Genomic DNA, 14288 nt, shown 5'->3' on the forward strand with positions numbered 1-14288 from the left:
AGATAGATACAAGAGTGGAGTAAAACAAAAAGAGGTCTAGGCAGAGTCCCAGCATCAGGACTGTAAAAAAGATGACTTCTTTATTCTTGAAGTTAAAAAGTACTCATTCTCTAACCAGTCATTGTGGGGCCTGATACGTGCCTGGCCTTAGGAGCAAAAGGAACTGTTCCTTCCTGCCCTCTGAGGTAGACCTGAGCAGGTACTATGATGAGGGCCCTGTGGAGAGTGCTAAGATACAGGCACTCTGGGAGCCCAAAGCAGGACTTGTGCACCAATCCGGGGGGTCAGAGACAGCTGACCAGACGAGCTGGTCTTTCATGAACTCTTTAGGCAGTAAACATTTGTGTGTTGGGTAAAGCATGGTTAACTTTAGAAAGGATGTGAAATGGAAGTGCCGATTTTACCCTTTAAGTGTGAGTCAGACACCATGCCCTGGAAGACCTGTATCTAAATGTACTTTCACACCCTGCTTGCTCATGGTTTAATTGAGTCCTTTGGACTAGCTGTTTCTGTGTCAAAGTGCAAGTGCTCTGGTCAGGTACAATACACACCTGGGTGTTGCTGGGCATTTACACTTCACTGTGAACTAAATGAGCGTGTCCTTGGTAGCTGGAGCAGATTGAAGGGGTAGAAAGTAAGCTAAGGCAGAGGGCCAAGACTTACTTCAGGCACTGAAAAGGTAGGCAGGAAAGGATGGAAAGGAGATGCTTCTACCGGTCAGAAATGCATCTAATATTTTTATGTCATTGAGTTTTTATCATTGTGGTAAATAATATTCAACAGAATGCTTCAGGAAAAAAAGTGGACTTCCTGCTTTGATGTCTGTTCATAATATTAGGCTCGAAGTTCACACAGCTGCAAGAATTTCTGGGAGATCCCATCAAGACATCACTTTGCCTTCAAGGCAGATCGTATCTAAACTGCCCATGGTGCCAGTAGAACACACCTTCTTTCTAAAGGCCACAGGAGTAGGGGATCCCAAGTATTTTCCCATTTACCTGTCACTTCTGGAGTTAAGCATCCTTCCCTTGAATCCCAGGGATATTTAAGACTGTTCACCCAATCTAAATTTATTACTGAGGGACTTCCCTGGTGGTACAGTGGGTGAGACTCCGCGCTCCCACTGCAGGGGGCTCGGGTTCCGTCCCTGGTTGAGGAACTAGATCCTGCATGCATGCCGCAACTAAGAGTTCACATGCCACAACTAAGAAGTCTGCATGCCTCAACTAAGACCTGGTGCAGCCTAAATAAATAAATAAATATTTTAAAAATAAATAAATTTATTACTGAGCCCATCGCCAGCATGACCTTTGCCCCCTCTCAGCAAATCTGTGGAGGTCTTTGGGATTCTCATGTAAAAGGAATCATAAAATTTGCAAGCGTATTTCTTAACGTGGGGGAACCAGAGTCCAGGGGGTTTAAACCGGAGCTCAGGCAGGATCTGAAAGCTGGCAAGTAGTCTTGGCACCCAACCCGCACTTCATCCCCTGTAGCTGTCCACCCGCCGCTGCAGGTGCTGGAAGGCAGGGCCACTTCCGGTTGCTGTGCACACCCAGTGTGCAGTGCCAGGGTGGCACAGTGCTTAGCAGGTTCCAGTGAAGCGTGGACAAGGGTCACTTTGGCCTACTGACTTAGAAAGCTTCTCTGAGTCCCTGTGAAATACTTTTTGAATACTGTTATTCTTTTAAATAAAGTTTTTATTGTATAACATACATATGTTCACAGTTCATAAGTGTGTAACACAATAAATTATCATAGAGGGAACATTCCCATGTAACCACCACACAGGTTAAGAACAGAATAGAATTTCCTGTCCTCTCCCAATCACTGCCCCCACTCTGCTCCCTAAAAGTGACCTCTGTCTTTTTTTTTTTAATTAATTAATTTATTTATATTGGCTGCACCGGGTCTTAGTTGCGGCACGTGGGATCTTAGTTGCAGCATGCATGTGGGATCTAGTTCCCTGACCAGAGATCGAACCTGGGCCTGCTGCATTGGGAGTGTGGAGTCTTACCCACTGGACCACCAGGGAAGTCCCAGAAGTTTTTAATTTTGACAAAGTTCATTTTATCTTTCGTTTCTTTATTTTGCTTTAAGTGTAATAGCTAAGAAATCATTGCCTAAGGCAAGGTCATGAAGATTTACACCTATGTTTTCTAATTTTTGTGTATAATGTGAGGTATAATTTTCTTATAAAAAGAAAAAAAGAATCTTTCATTCAAGAAGCATCTCACTAGTACAATTAATCATGTGTAACAAAGATATTTATACACTGTTTATAACTCAGGCTTTAGAAAAAATTTTCAGAAGTTTGTGATAGTATTAATAGTAACTATGTGAATAGAATTAATACTTAACATATTATTTACTAACCCTCTCATCAACCCCATAAAGTAGTAACAATATGTCTGTGTTGAATTTGAGGAAACCAAAGTTTAGAGGGTTTAAATGACTTTCTCAGTATGTGTTTCAGAGCCTAGGTCTATCTGATTCTATAGCCTGTGGGTACTCAAATAATGTTGATTGCTTTAAAACTTCTAAAAAATAAAGTGAGTCAGAAAGGCAGAATATTATTCTATCAGTTAAGAATTCAGAATATCTGAAATGGGTGGAATTAACTTGCAGAGTAATAATAGACTCAACCAGAATTCTAAACGTTCATTACTAAAGAAGGATTTAATGCCTATGCACTGATAAAATGACTGGCCAGCCTTTTCTTCTTAATTACAAATAAACAGAGCTAAGAAATATATGTACATGGGTGCTGGGAGATATATTCTGCAAGATTTGAGCCTCATCACACCCTCTCTAAAATGGTTTGTGCCTATTCTGCCTATCTCTTAACCAAGAGAAAACTAATATATACAAAGCATTTTGTAAACTAAAAGTCACTATGAGAATATTGCATTCTGTTGTCTTTTTATGGTGAATTTTTTGTTGGTAAAATTAATGCTCATGAAAGAAAAATTTTTTTCAACTACCCCAATAATCATGCTGTGCTTTATAAAATTGAGGTATAATTCACTTACCATAAAATTCACCCTTTTAAAGTGTACAGTTTAGTAGTTTCACAAGGTTGTACAGCCATCACCACTGTCTAATTCTAGAACATTTTTATCATTTCAGAAAGAAACTCCAGGGAATTCCCTGGCTGTCCAGTGGTTAGGACTCCATGCTTTCATTGTGAGGGCGTGGGTTCGATCCCTGGTCAGGGAACTAAGATCCCACAAGCCACGCGGTGCGGCCAAAAAAAAAAGAAAGAAACTCCATATCTATTAGCAGTTATCTCCCCTTTCCCCCATCCCTTCAGTCCTTGGCACCCACTAATCTACCTTGTATCCCTATGGATTGCCTATTCTGGGCATGTTATATAAATGAAATCATACAATATATGGTCTTTTGTGACTGATTTCATCCATGTTGTAGCATGTATCGGTACTTCATTCCTTTTTATTGCCAAATAATATTCTATTGCATAGACATACCACATTTTCTTTATTAATTCATCAGTCTATAGATATTTGATTGTTTTTACTTTGGGGCTATTACAAATAATGCTGATGTGAACATTTCTACACAAGATTTTTGTAGACATATGTTTATCTTTCTCTTGGGTATATACCTAGGAGTGGAATTGTTGGTTTATATGGCAACTCTGTTTAACCTTTGAGAATTGACCACACTGTTTTCCAAAGATGCTGTACCAATCTGTATTCCCTCCAGCAGTGGATTAGAGTTCCAGTTTTTCCACATCCTTGCCAACACTTGTTATAGTCTCATCTTTTTTATTGTAGCCATCCTAGTGGGTGTGAAGTGGTATTTCATTGTGGGCTTAAATTGAATTTCCTTAATAACTAATGATGTTGAGCATCTCCTATGCTACTGGTCATTTGTATATCTTCTTGGGAGAAATTTCTGTTCAATTCCTTTGCCTCTTTGGTTTTTTTTAAATATTAACTTACAATAGTTCTTTATAGTCTATATGTGCATGTCCATGTATCAGATACATGATTTGCACAATTTTTCTCCCATTTTGTAGGGTGTCTTTCCACTTTCTAAATGATGTCCTTTGAAACACAAAACTTTTAAATTTTGATGATGGCCACTTCATCTAATTTTTCTTTTGTTACTTATGCTTTGATATCATATCTAGGAAACCATCACCTAATCCAAGTTCACAAAGAGTTATACCTATATTTTCTTCTAAGAGTTTTATAGTTTTAGCTCTTACACTTAAATCTTTGATCCATTTTAAGTTAATTTTTTTCCCATTTTTTAATTGTAATAAAATACATATAAAATTTACCATTTTAACTATTTTTAACTATACAGGTCAGTGGTATTAAATACACTCATAATGTTGTGCAACTTTCACCACTATCCATCTCCATAACTTTTCATCTTGTAAAACTGAAACTATACCCAGTAAACACTAATTCCCATTGCCCACTTTTCCTAGTACCTAGGAACCACCACTCTACTTTCTATCTCTATGAATTTGACTACTCTCAATACTTCATATAAGTGAAATCATACAATAGTCATCTTTTTGTGACTGGCTTATTTCCCTTAGCATAATGTCTTCAAAGTTCATCTGTGTTGTAGCATGTGCCAGAATTTCCTCATTTTAAAAAACTGAATAATATTCCATTGAATGCATATACCACATTTTGCTTATCCATTCATCTGTACCTGGACACTTGGGTTGCTTCCACCCCTTGAGTATTATGAACAATGCCGCTGTAAATGTGCGTACAAATCTCTCTTTGAGGCACTGCTTTCAACTCTTTTGTGTATATCCCCAGGAGTGGAATTGCTGGATCATATGGTAATTCTAGTTTAATTTTTTAAGGAACCGCAATACTGTTTTTCATAGCAGCTGTGCCATTTTATATTCCCACCAGCAGTGCACAAGGGTTCCAATTTCTCTGCATCCTCACTAACACTTGTTATTTTCTGGGGTGTGTTTTTTTGTTTTTGTTTGTTTTTTGATAGTAACCATCGTAATGGGTATGAGATAGTATCTCGTAGTTTTGATTTTTATTTCCCCAATGATTAGTGATGTTGAACAGGCTTTCATGTGCTTATTGGCCATTTGTGTATTTTCTTTGGAGAAATGTCTATTCAAATCTTTTGCCTATTTTTTAGTCAGGTTGAGTTTTTTTTTTAGTGTTGTTGAGTTTTAGAAGTTCTTTATATAATCTGGAAATTAGTGCCTTATCAGATACATGATTTGCAAATGTTTTCTCTCATTCTGTAGGTTGCCTTTTTACTCTGTTGATATTGTCTTTCGATGTGCAAATATTAAAAGTTTTTATGAAGTTCAAGTTGTGTGTGTTTTTTTTTTCTTTTGTTGCCTGTGCCTTTTGTGTCATATTCATGAAATCCTTGCCAAATCCAGTGTGTGATATTTTTCTCCTATGTTTTCTTCTGAGAGTTTTATAGTTTTAGGTCTTTGATCCATTTTGAGTTAATTTTTGTGTATGGTGTGAGGTAAGAGTCCAGCTTCATTCTTTTGCATGTGAATTGAATATCCAGTTTTCCTAGTACCATTTGTTGAAAAGAATGTCTTTTCCCCATTGAATGGTCTTGGCTCCCTTGTCAAAAAATCAAAACCTCATATGCAATGATTTATTTCTGGAATCTTTTTTCCTTTGGTCTGTATGTCTGTCTTTATGCCAGTACCACAGTTTTGTGACTATAGCTTTGTAGCACGTCTTGAAATCAGGAAGTGTGAGTCCTCCAGCTTTGTTCTTTATCAAGGTAGTTTTGTCTATTTGGGATCCCTTGAGATTCCATATGAAGTTTAGGGTGGATTTTTCTATTTCTGCAAAAAAAAAAAAATCATTGAAATTTTGATAGGAATTGCATTGAATCTGTAAATCACTTTGGGAAATATTGACATCCTGGCAATATCAAGTCTTCCAATCCCATGAACATGGAAAAGGTTTCCATTTATTCTTTAATTCCTCTCGGCAATGTTTCATAGTTTTTAAGGTACAAATCTTTTACCTTTTACTTCTTCTTTTCCAATTTGGATGCCTTTTCTTTCTTTTGCTTGCCTAATTCCTCTAGCTAGAACTTCTAGTACAATGTTGAGTAGAGGTGGTGAAAGCAGGCGTTCTTGCTTTTGTTCCTTATCTTAGAGGAAAAGCTTTCAGTCTTTCACCATTGACTATGATGTTCACTGTGGGTTTTTCGTACATGGCTTTTATTATGTTGAGGTAGTCTACTATCCTAATTCCTTGAGTGTTTTTATCATGAAAGGGTGATAAATTTTGTCAAATGCGTTTTCTCCTTCTATTGAGATGATATTGTGGGGTTTTTTCCTTCATTCTGTTAATGCAGTGTATTACAGTGATAGATTTTTATGTGTTGATTCATCCTTGCATTTCAGGAATAAGTCCCACCTGGTCATGGAGTATAGTCTTTTTAATATGCTGCTGATACAAGTTTACTAGTATTTTGCTGAGGATTCTCATATCAGAGTTCATGAGGGATATTGGTCTGTAGTTTTCTTGTAGTGTGTTTGCCTGGCTTTGGTATCAGGGTAATGCTGGCCTCAAATGAGTTTGGAAGTGTTCCTTACTCTTCAGTATTTTGGAATACTCTTCAGTATTTTGGAATAGTTTGAGGGGTTTTCTTTATGGGAAGATTTTTTTTTATTATTATTGATTCAGTCTCCTTAGTAGTTATAGGTCTCTTCATGTTTTCTATTTCTTCATGATTTACTCATGGTATGTTTTGTTTCTAGGAGTTTGTTCATTTTGTCTAGGTTATCCAGTTTGTTGGCATACAATTAATCATTCTTATAATGTTTTATATTTCTGTAGAATTGTTAATGTCCTCACTTTGATTTCTGATTTCAGTAATTTGAGTCTTCTCTTTTTTTCCCTTAGTCTACCTAGCTAAAGATTTGTCAATTTTGTTGATCTTTTCAAAGAATCAATTTTTAGTTTCATTGATTTTCTGTTTTCTATATTTCTTTTTTCTCTTCTATAATCTTTATTGTATCCTTTCTCCTGCCAGCTTTGGATTCAGTTTGTTCTTTTTTTATTCTAGTTGTAAAAGTTAGGTTGTTCATTTGAGATCTTTTTTTTTTTTAATGTAAGTACTTATAGCTCATAAATTTCCCACTTAACACCACTTTTGCAATGTCCCCTAAGTTTTGGTATGTTGTGTTTTCGTTTCCATTCATCTCTAAGTTTTTTATAATTACCCTCGTGATTTCCTCTTTGATCCATTGGCTGTTTAAGAATGTGTTATTTAATTTCCACAGATTTGCGATTTTTGCAGTTTCCTTCTGTTGGTGATTTCTAGCTTCATCCTGTTATGGTCAGAGAAGACACTTTGTATGATATCTGTCTTTTAAAATTTGTTGAGATTTAATTTGTGGCTGAACTTATGGCCTGTCCTGGAGAGTGTCCCATGTGTACTAGAGAAGAATGTGTCTTTGTTGTTTCTGAGTAGAGTGTTCTGTATAGTGTGTTCAATCTAGTTAGTTTTTATTGTGTTAAGTCTTCTGTTTCCTCATATATCTTCTGTCTAGTGGTTCTGTCCATTACTGAGATTGGGCTATTGAAGTCTCCAATTATTATTGCAGAACTGTCCATTTCTTCCTTAAGTTCTATCAGTTTGGGCTTCACATATTTTTCTGGTTATTAGGTGTGTAAATGTTTGTGATTGTTATATCTTCTTTCTGTGTTGATCCTCTTATTAACATCCTTTGTCTCTTACAACCTTTTAAAATTTCAAGTCTGTTTTGTTTGATTTTAGTATAGCTACCTCTGCTGTCTTTTGATTTCTATTCGCATGGTCTTTTCCCTTTCATTTTCAGTCTGTTTGTATCTTTGGTTCTAAAGTGAGTCTCTTATAGGCAGCATACAGTTGGAACAGAGTTTCTCTATAATATTCTGCCGTTATCTCTTGATTAGAGAGTTTAATCCATTTGCATTTAAATATTTACTGATGAGGAGGGACTTCTGTCATTTTGCTCTTCATTTTATATATGCCTTACAGCTTTTTTCTGTCCTTCATTTCCTGCATTCCTGTCTTCTTTTATGTTTAGTTGATTTTTTTGGTATTGAAATGTTTAAATCATTTCTCATTTTTTTGTATATATTCTATAGCTTTTTTCTTCATGGTTACCATGGGGATTACATATAACATCCTAAAGTTACAGATTCACTCTAGTTTGAATTTATACCAACTTAACTTCAATCACATAGAAAAACATTCTTGCTTTACAGCTCTGTCCCCACCCCTTTCAGTTGTCGTTGTCACAGATTACATCTTTCTGCGTTGTGTGCCCAAAAACATAAGCTAATAATTCTTTTACATACATGAGTCTCCTGTGTAGAAAACAGAGTTAAAGTCACAACAGTACTAGCTTTTACACTGATAATTGAGGGTTTTTTTTTCTTTAAATGTATTTGTAGAAAATAAAAAGTATAGTTGTAAACCATCACTACAATAATACTAGCTTTTATAATTGCCCACATATTTACCTGTATTGAAATCTTTATTTCTCCAATGTCCTAGTGTTTTTTCCTTTCACCTTGCAGGACTCCCTTGAGCATTTCTTGCAGGGCAAGGCTAGTGATCACAAATTCCCTTACCTTTTGTTTATCTGGGAATGTCTTGGTTTCTCCCTCAGTTTTAAAAATATTTATTTATTTATCTATTTATTTTAATTGAGGTATAGTTGATTTACAATGTTGTGTTTCTGGCGTACAGCAGAGTGATTCAGTTTTTTATATATATATTCTTTTTCATATTCTTTTCCATTATGGTTTATTACAGGATATTGAATATAGTTCCCTGTGCTATACAAAAGGACCTTGTTGTTTATCTATTTTATATATGTAAATATATGTAGTATATATATGTGTGTGTGTGTGTATAGTTTGAGATAAAAGAAATTTTCACGTATTGAGATACAGGGAAGTCATTCTGGCTTATGCATGAGTTAACTTGAATTTTATGCTAACTAAAATAGCCTGTTTGTGGCCTATCAAACATACATTGTACATCTGCTTTAATTATTAAAGAAAAGGGCACACTGACCAGAAGTAAAGAATGTCCATGTCAAAAATAAAGATTCCTCTCTTCCTTAGGCGCCAATGCTGGGCCGCCTTTGATGATAAAACTCCCTTCCCAGGTGCCAAGGCCATGCTGACTTACTGATCTCTGATCTTCGTGGGGTTTTTTGTTTTTAAACCTTGAAGAAATGTAATGTTCTTTGTTCTGACAAGATATAAAACTGTGCTGGAAACCATGCTTCTCCAGAGGAGCTTCTCAGACTAATCTGGGAAGCTGGCTTCTGGGCTCGTCCTTAGTTTGGCTCAAATAAAACTCTTCTTACTATAGATTCTTTATTGATTATTTTCATTGGCACTTGTATCTGCTAATCCCAGACTCCTAATTTATCCCCTTCCCCTTTGGTAACCATAAGTCTGTCTTCTATGTCTGTGAGTCTGCTTCTGTTTTGTAAATATGTTCATTTGTATCATTTTTTTAAAGATTCCACATATAAGTGATATCATATGCTATTTCTCTTTCTCTTACTTACTTCACTTAGCATGATAATCTCTAGGTCCATCCATGTTGCTGCAAATGGGATTATTTCATTCTTTTTTATGGCTGAGTTGTATTCCACTACATATATATATATATATATATATATATATATATACACACATACACTGCATCTTCTTTATCCATTCATCTGTCAATGTACATTTAGGTTGCTTCCATGTCTTGGCTATTGTAAATAGTGTTGCTGTGAACATTGGGGTGATGTTTCTTTTCGAATTAGAGTTTTCACCAGATACATGCCTAGGAGTGCGGTTGCTGGATCATACGGCAACTCTTTATTTTAGTTTTTTAGCAAACCTCCATGCTGTTTGCCACAGTAGCTGCACCAATTTACATTCCCACCAACAGTGTAGGAGGGTTCTCTTTTCTCCACACCCTCTCCAGCATTTATTATTTGTAGACTTTTTTAAAAAAAAATATTTATTTTTAATTTTGGTTGCGTTGGGTCTTTATTGCTTCAGAGGGATCTTCTCTAGTTGTGGCGAGCGGGGGCTACTCTTCATTGTGGTGCGCAGGCTTCTCATTGTGGTGGCTTCTCTTGTGGAGCACGGGCTCTAGGCATGTGGGCTCAGCAGTTGTGGCTTGCAGACTCTAGGGCACAGGCTCAGTAGCTGTGGCGCACAGGCTTAGTTGCTCCGAGGCATGTGGGATCTTCCCGGACCAGGCCTCAAACCCATGTCCCCTGCATTGGCAGGCGGATTCTTAACCAGTGTGCCACCAGGGAAGCCCTATTTGTAGACTTTTTAATGATGACCATTCTGACTAGTGTGAGGTGATACCTCATTATAGTTTTGATTTGCATTTCTCTAATAATTAGTGATGTTGAGCATCTTTTCATGTGCCTATTGGCCAACTGTATGGTCTTCTTTGGAGAAATATCTATTTAGGTCTTCTGCCCATTTTTTGATTGGGTTGTTTGCCTTTTTCTGTTATTGAGTTGTATGAGCTGTTTGTATATTTTGGAAATTAAGCCCTTGTCAGTCACATCATTTGCAAGTATTTTCTCCCAGTCCTCAGGTTGTCTTTTTGTTTTGTTTATGGTATACTTTGCTGTGCAAAAGCTTCTAAGTTTTATTTTTGTTTTTATTTCTATTGTCTTGGGAGACTGACCTCAGAAAACATTGCTGTGATTTATGTCAGAGAATGTTTTGCCTATGTTCTTTTCTAGGAGTTGTATGGTGTCAAGTGTTATATATGTCTTTAAGCCATTTTGAGTTTATTTTTGTGTAGGGTGTGAGGGAGTGTTCTAACTTTGTTGAGTTACATGCGGCTGCCCAGCTTTCCCAGCACCACTTGCTGAAGAAAGTCCTTTCTTCATTGTGTATTTTTGCCTCCTTTGTCGAAGATTAATTGACCATAGGTGTGTGGGTTTATTTCTGGTTGATCCATATGTCTGTATTTGTGCCAGTATCATGAGATTTTGATTACTGTAGCTTTGTAGTATTGGCTGAAATCTGGGAGGGTTATGCTTCCAGCTTTATTCTTTTTTCCTCAGGATTGCTTTGGCAGTTCTGGGTCTTTTTTTTTTTTTTTTTTTTCTTGCGGTACGTGGGCCTCTCACTGTTGTGGCCTCTCCCGTTGTGGAGCACAGGCTCTGGACGCGCAGGCTCAGCGGCCATGGCTCACGGGCCCAGCCGCTCCGCAGCATGTGGGATCTTCCCGGAATGGGGCACGAACCCGTGTCCCCTGCATCGGCAGGCAGACTCAACCACTGCGCCACCAGGGAAGCCCTCTGGGTCTCTTATGGTTCCATAAAAATTATAGGAGTATTCGTTCTAGTTCTGTGAAAAATGTCATGGGTAATTTGATAAGGATTGCATTAAATCTGTAGATTGCTTTGGGTAGTGTGGCCATTTTAACAATATTAATTCTTCCAATCCAAGAACATGGGATATCTTTCCATTTCTTTGTATTATCTTCAAATTCCTTTATCAGTGTTTTATAGTTCTCAGCATGTAAGTCTTTCACCGTAAGTCTTTCACCTCCTTGGTCAGGTTTATTCCTAAGTATTTTACTAAGTATTTACTTTTTAATGCGATTTTTAAAGGTTTTTTTTTTTACTTTCCCTTTCCCATATTTCATTGCTAGTGTAAAGAAATACAACTGATATGTTAACTTTGTATCCTGCTGCCTTGCTGAATTCACTTATCACTTCTAGTAGTTTTTATGTGGAGTCTTGAGGGTCTTCTGTATCTTAGTATCATGTCATCTGCGTATGATGACAATTTTACCTCTTCCTTCCAGTTTGGATACCTTTTATTTCTTTTTCTTGTCTGATTTTTGTGTCTAGGACTTCTAAAACTTGTTGAATAGAAGTGGTAAGAGTGGGCATCCTTGCCTTATTCCAGATTTTAGCAGGAAGGCTTTCAGCTTTTCACCATTGAGTATTATTTTGGCTGTGGGTTTGTCATAAATAGCTTTTATTATGTTGAGATATGTTCCCTCTATACGTACTTGGCAAGAGTTTTTATTATGAATGGATGTTGAATTTTATCAAATGCCTTTTCTGCATCTATTGAGATGATCATGTGGTTTTGTCTTTTCTTTTGTTGATGTGGTGTATCACATTGATTCATTTGTATATGTTGAACCATTCTTGTGACCCTGGGATGAATCCAACTTGGTTGTGGTGTATGATCTTTTTTATGTATTGTTGGGTTCAGTTTGCTAATATTTTGTTGAGAATTTTTGCATCTGTATTCATCAAAGATATTGGCCTGTAATTTTCTTTTTTGGTGGTGTCTTTGTCTGGTTTTGGCATCAGGGTGAGGTGGCTTTCTAGAACGACTTTGGGAGTGTTCCCGCCTCTTCACTCTTTTGGAAGAGTTTGAAAATGATTGGTGTAAGTTCTTTTAATGTTTCGTAGAATTCCCCAGTGAAGCCATCTGGTCTTGGACTTTTGTTTGCAGGGAGTTTTTTAAATTACAGATTGTATTTCACATCTAGTAATCAGTCTGTTCAAATTATTTCTTCTCGATTCAGTTTTGGTGGGCTGTATGTTTCTAGAAACTTGTCCATTTCTTCTAGGTTGTCCAATTTGTTGGCATATAGTTGTATCCTTTTATGGTTTTTTTGTATTTCTGTGGTATCAGTTTTTACTTGTCCTCTTTCATTTATTTTGTTTATTGGGTCCTCTCTCTTTTCTTTATGGTGAGCCTGGCTAGAGGTTTGTAGATTTTGTTTACCCTTTCAAAAACCCAGCTCTTGGTTTGATTGTTCTTTTTCTGTTGTTTTTTTAATCTCTGTTTATTTCCTCTCTGGTCTTTATTATTTTCTTCCTTCTGCTGACTTAAGGTTTTGTTTGTTCTCCTTTTTCTGATTCTTTAGATGGCAGGTTAGGATGCTTATTTGAGATTTTTTCTTGTTTTTTGAGGAAAGCCTGTATTGCTATGAACTTTCTTCTAAGGACAGTTTTTGCTGCATCCCATAGATTTTGTATGGTTGTGTTATCATTGTCATTTATTTCAAGGTATGTTCTGATTTCATCGTTGACCTGTTGATTTTTTAGTAGCATGTTGTTTAGTCTCCATGTAATCGTTTTTTTTTCTCTCATTTCTCTTTCTGTGGTTGATTTCTAGTTTCATGCTGCCATTGTGGTCAGAAAAGATGCTTGAAATGATTTCTGTCCTCTTAAATTTGTTGAGACCTGTTACGTGTCCTAGTGTGTGGTCTGTCCTAGAGAAAGTTCCATGTGCACTTGAAAAGAATATGTATTCTGTTTTTTTTTTTTATGTAATGTCCTGAAAATATCAATTAAGTCTAACTGTTCTGTTGTGTCATTTAGGATCTCTGTTGCCTCATTGATTTTCTTTCTGGACAATCTGTCCATTGATGTCAGTGTGGTGTTAAAATTTCCTACTATTACTGTGTTCTCATCAGTTTCCATTTATATCTGTTAGTATTTGTTTTATGTATATAGGTGCTCCTATATTGGGTGCATATGTTAATGAGTATAATAGCCTCTTTTTGTATTGATCCTTTTATCATTATATAGTGTCCTTCTTTGTCTTTCTTTGTGGATTTTGTTTTAAAGTCTGTTTTGTCTCATATGAGTATTGCTGCCCCCTGCTTTCTTCTCATTTCCGTTTGCATGAAATATCTTTTTCCATCCCTTCACTTTCAATCTATGTGTGTTCTTCGCTCTAAAGGGTTCCTTGTAGGAAGCTTATTGTAGGCTCTTATTTTATTATCCAGTCTACCACTCTGTGTCATTTGATGGGGGCATATAATCCATTGACATTTAAGGTAATTATTGATAGATATATATTTATTGCCATTGTAAATGTTTTCCAGTTGATTTTATATTTCTTCTTCGTTCCTTTTTTTTGTTTTTCCTTTTGTGGTTTGATGGTTTTCTTTTATAGTATGCTTGTGTTTTCTTCTTTTTGGTTTTTGTGAATAATGTTTTTGATTTGTGGTTACCCTGTTTTTCAGGTATGCTAACCTATTACTGTTATCTACTTGCTTTAGACTGGTTGTCATATAGGCTCCAGATACATTCTAAAAAAAAAAAATCTACAATTTCTTACTCTCCCACATTTTATGATTTTTATGCCTTCTTTTTTTTTTTTTTTGCGGTATGTGGACCTCTCACTGTTGTGGCCTCTCCCGTTGCAGAGCACAGCCTCCGGCCGCGCAGGCTCAGTGGCCATGGCTCACGGGCCCAGCCGCTCCACGGCATGCGGGATCTT

General features: G+C 36.6%; 1 protein-coding gene across 3 annotated transcripts in view; it reads left to right on the plus strand.

Moving 5' to 3' along the window:
- The window catches only part of NR2C2 (nuclear receptor subfamily 2 group C member 2), a 92181-nt gene that overhangs the window by 38184 nt on the left and 39709 nt on the right, over positions 1-14288 (plus strand). The window lies entirely within an intron of this gene.

The sequence above is a fragment of the Mesoplodon mirus genome (assembly GCF_964341445.2).
Source record: "Mesoplodon mirus genome assembly, chromosome: 12".
NCBI classification, from domain to species: Eukaryota; Metazoa; Chordata; class Mammalia; order Artiodactyla; family Ziphiidae; genus Mesoplodon; species Mesoplodon mirus.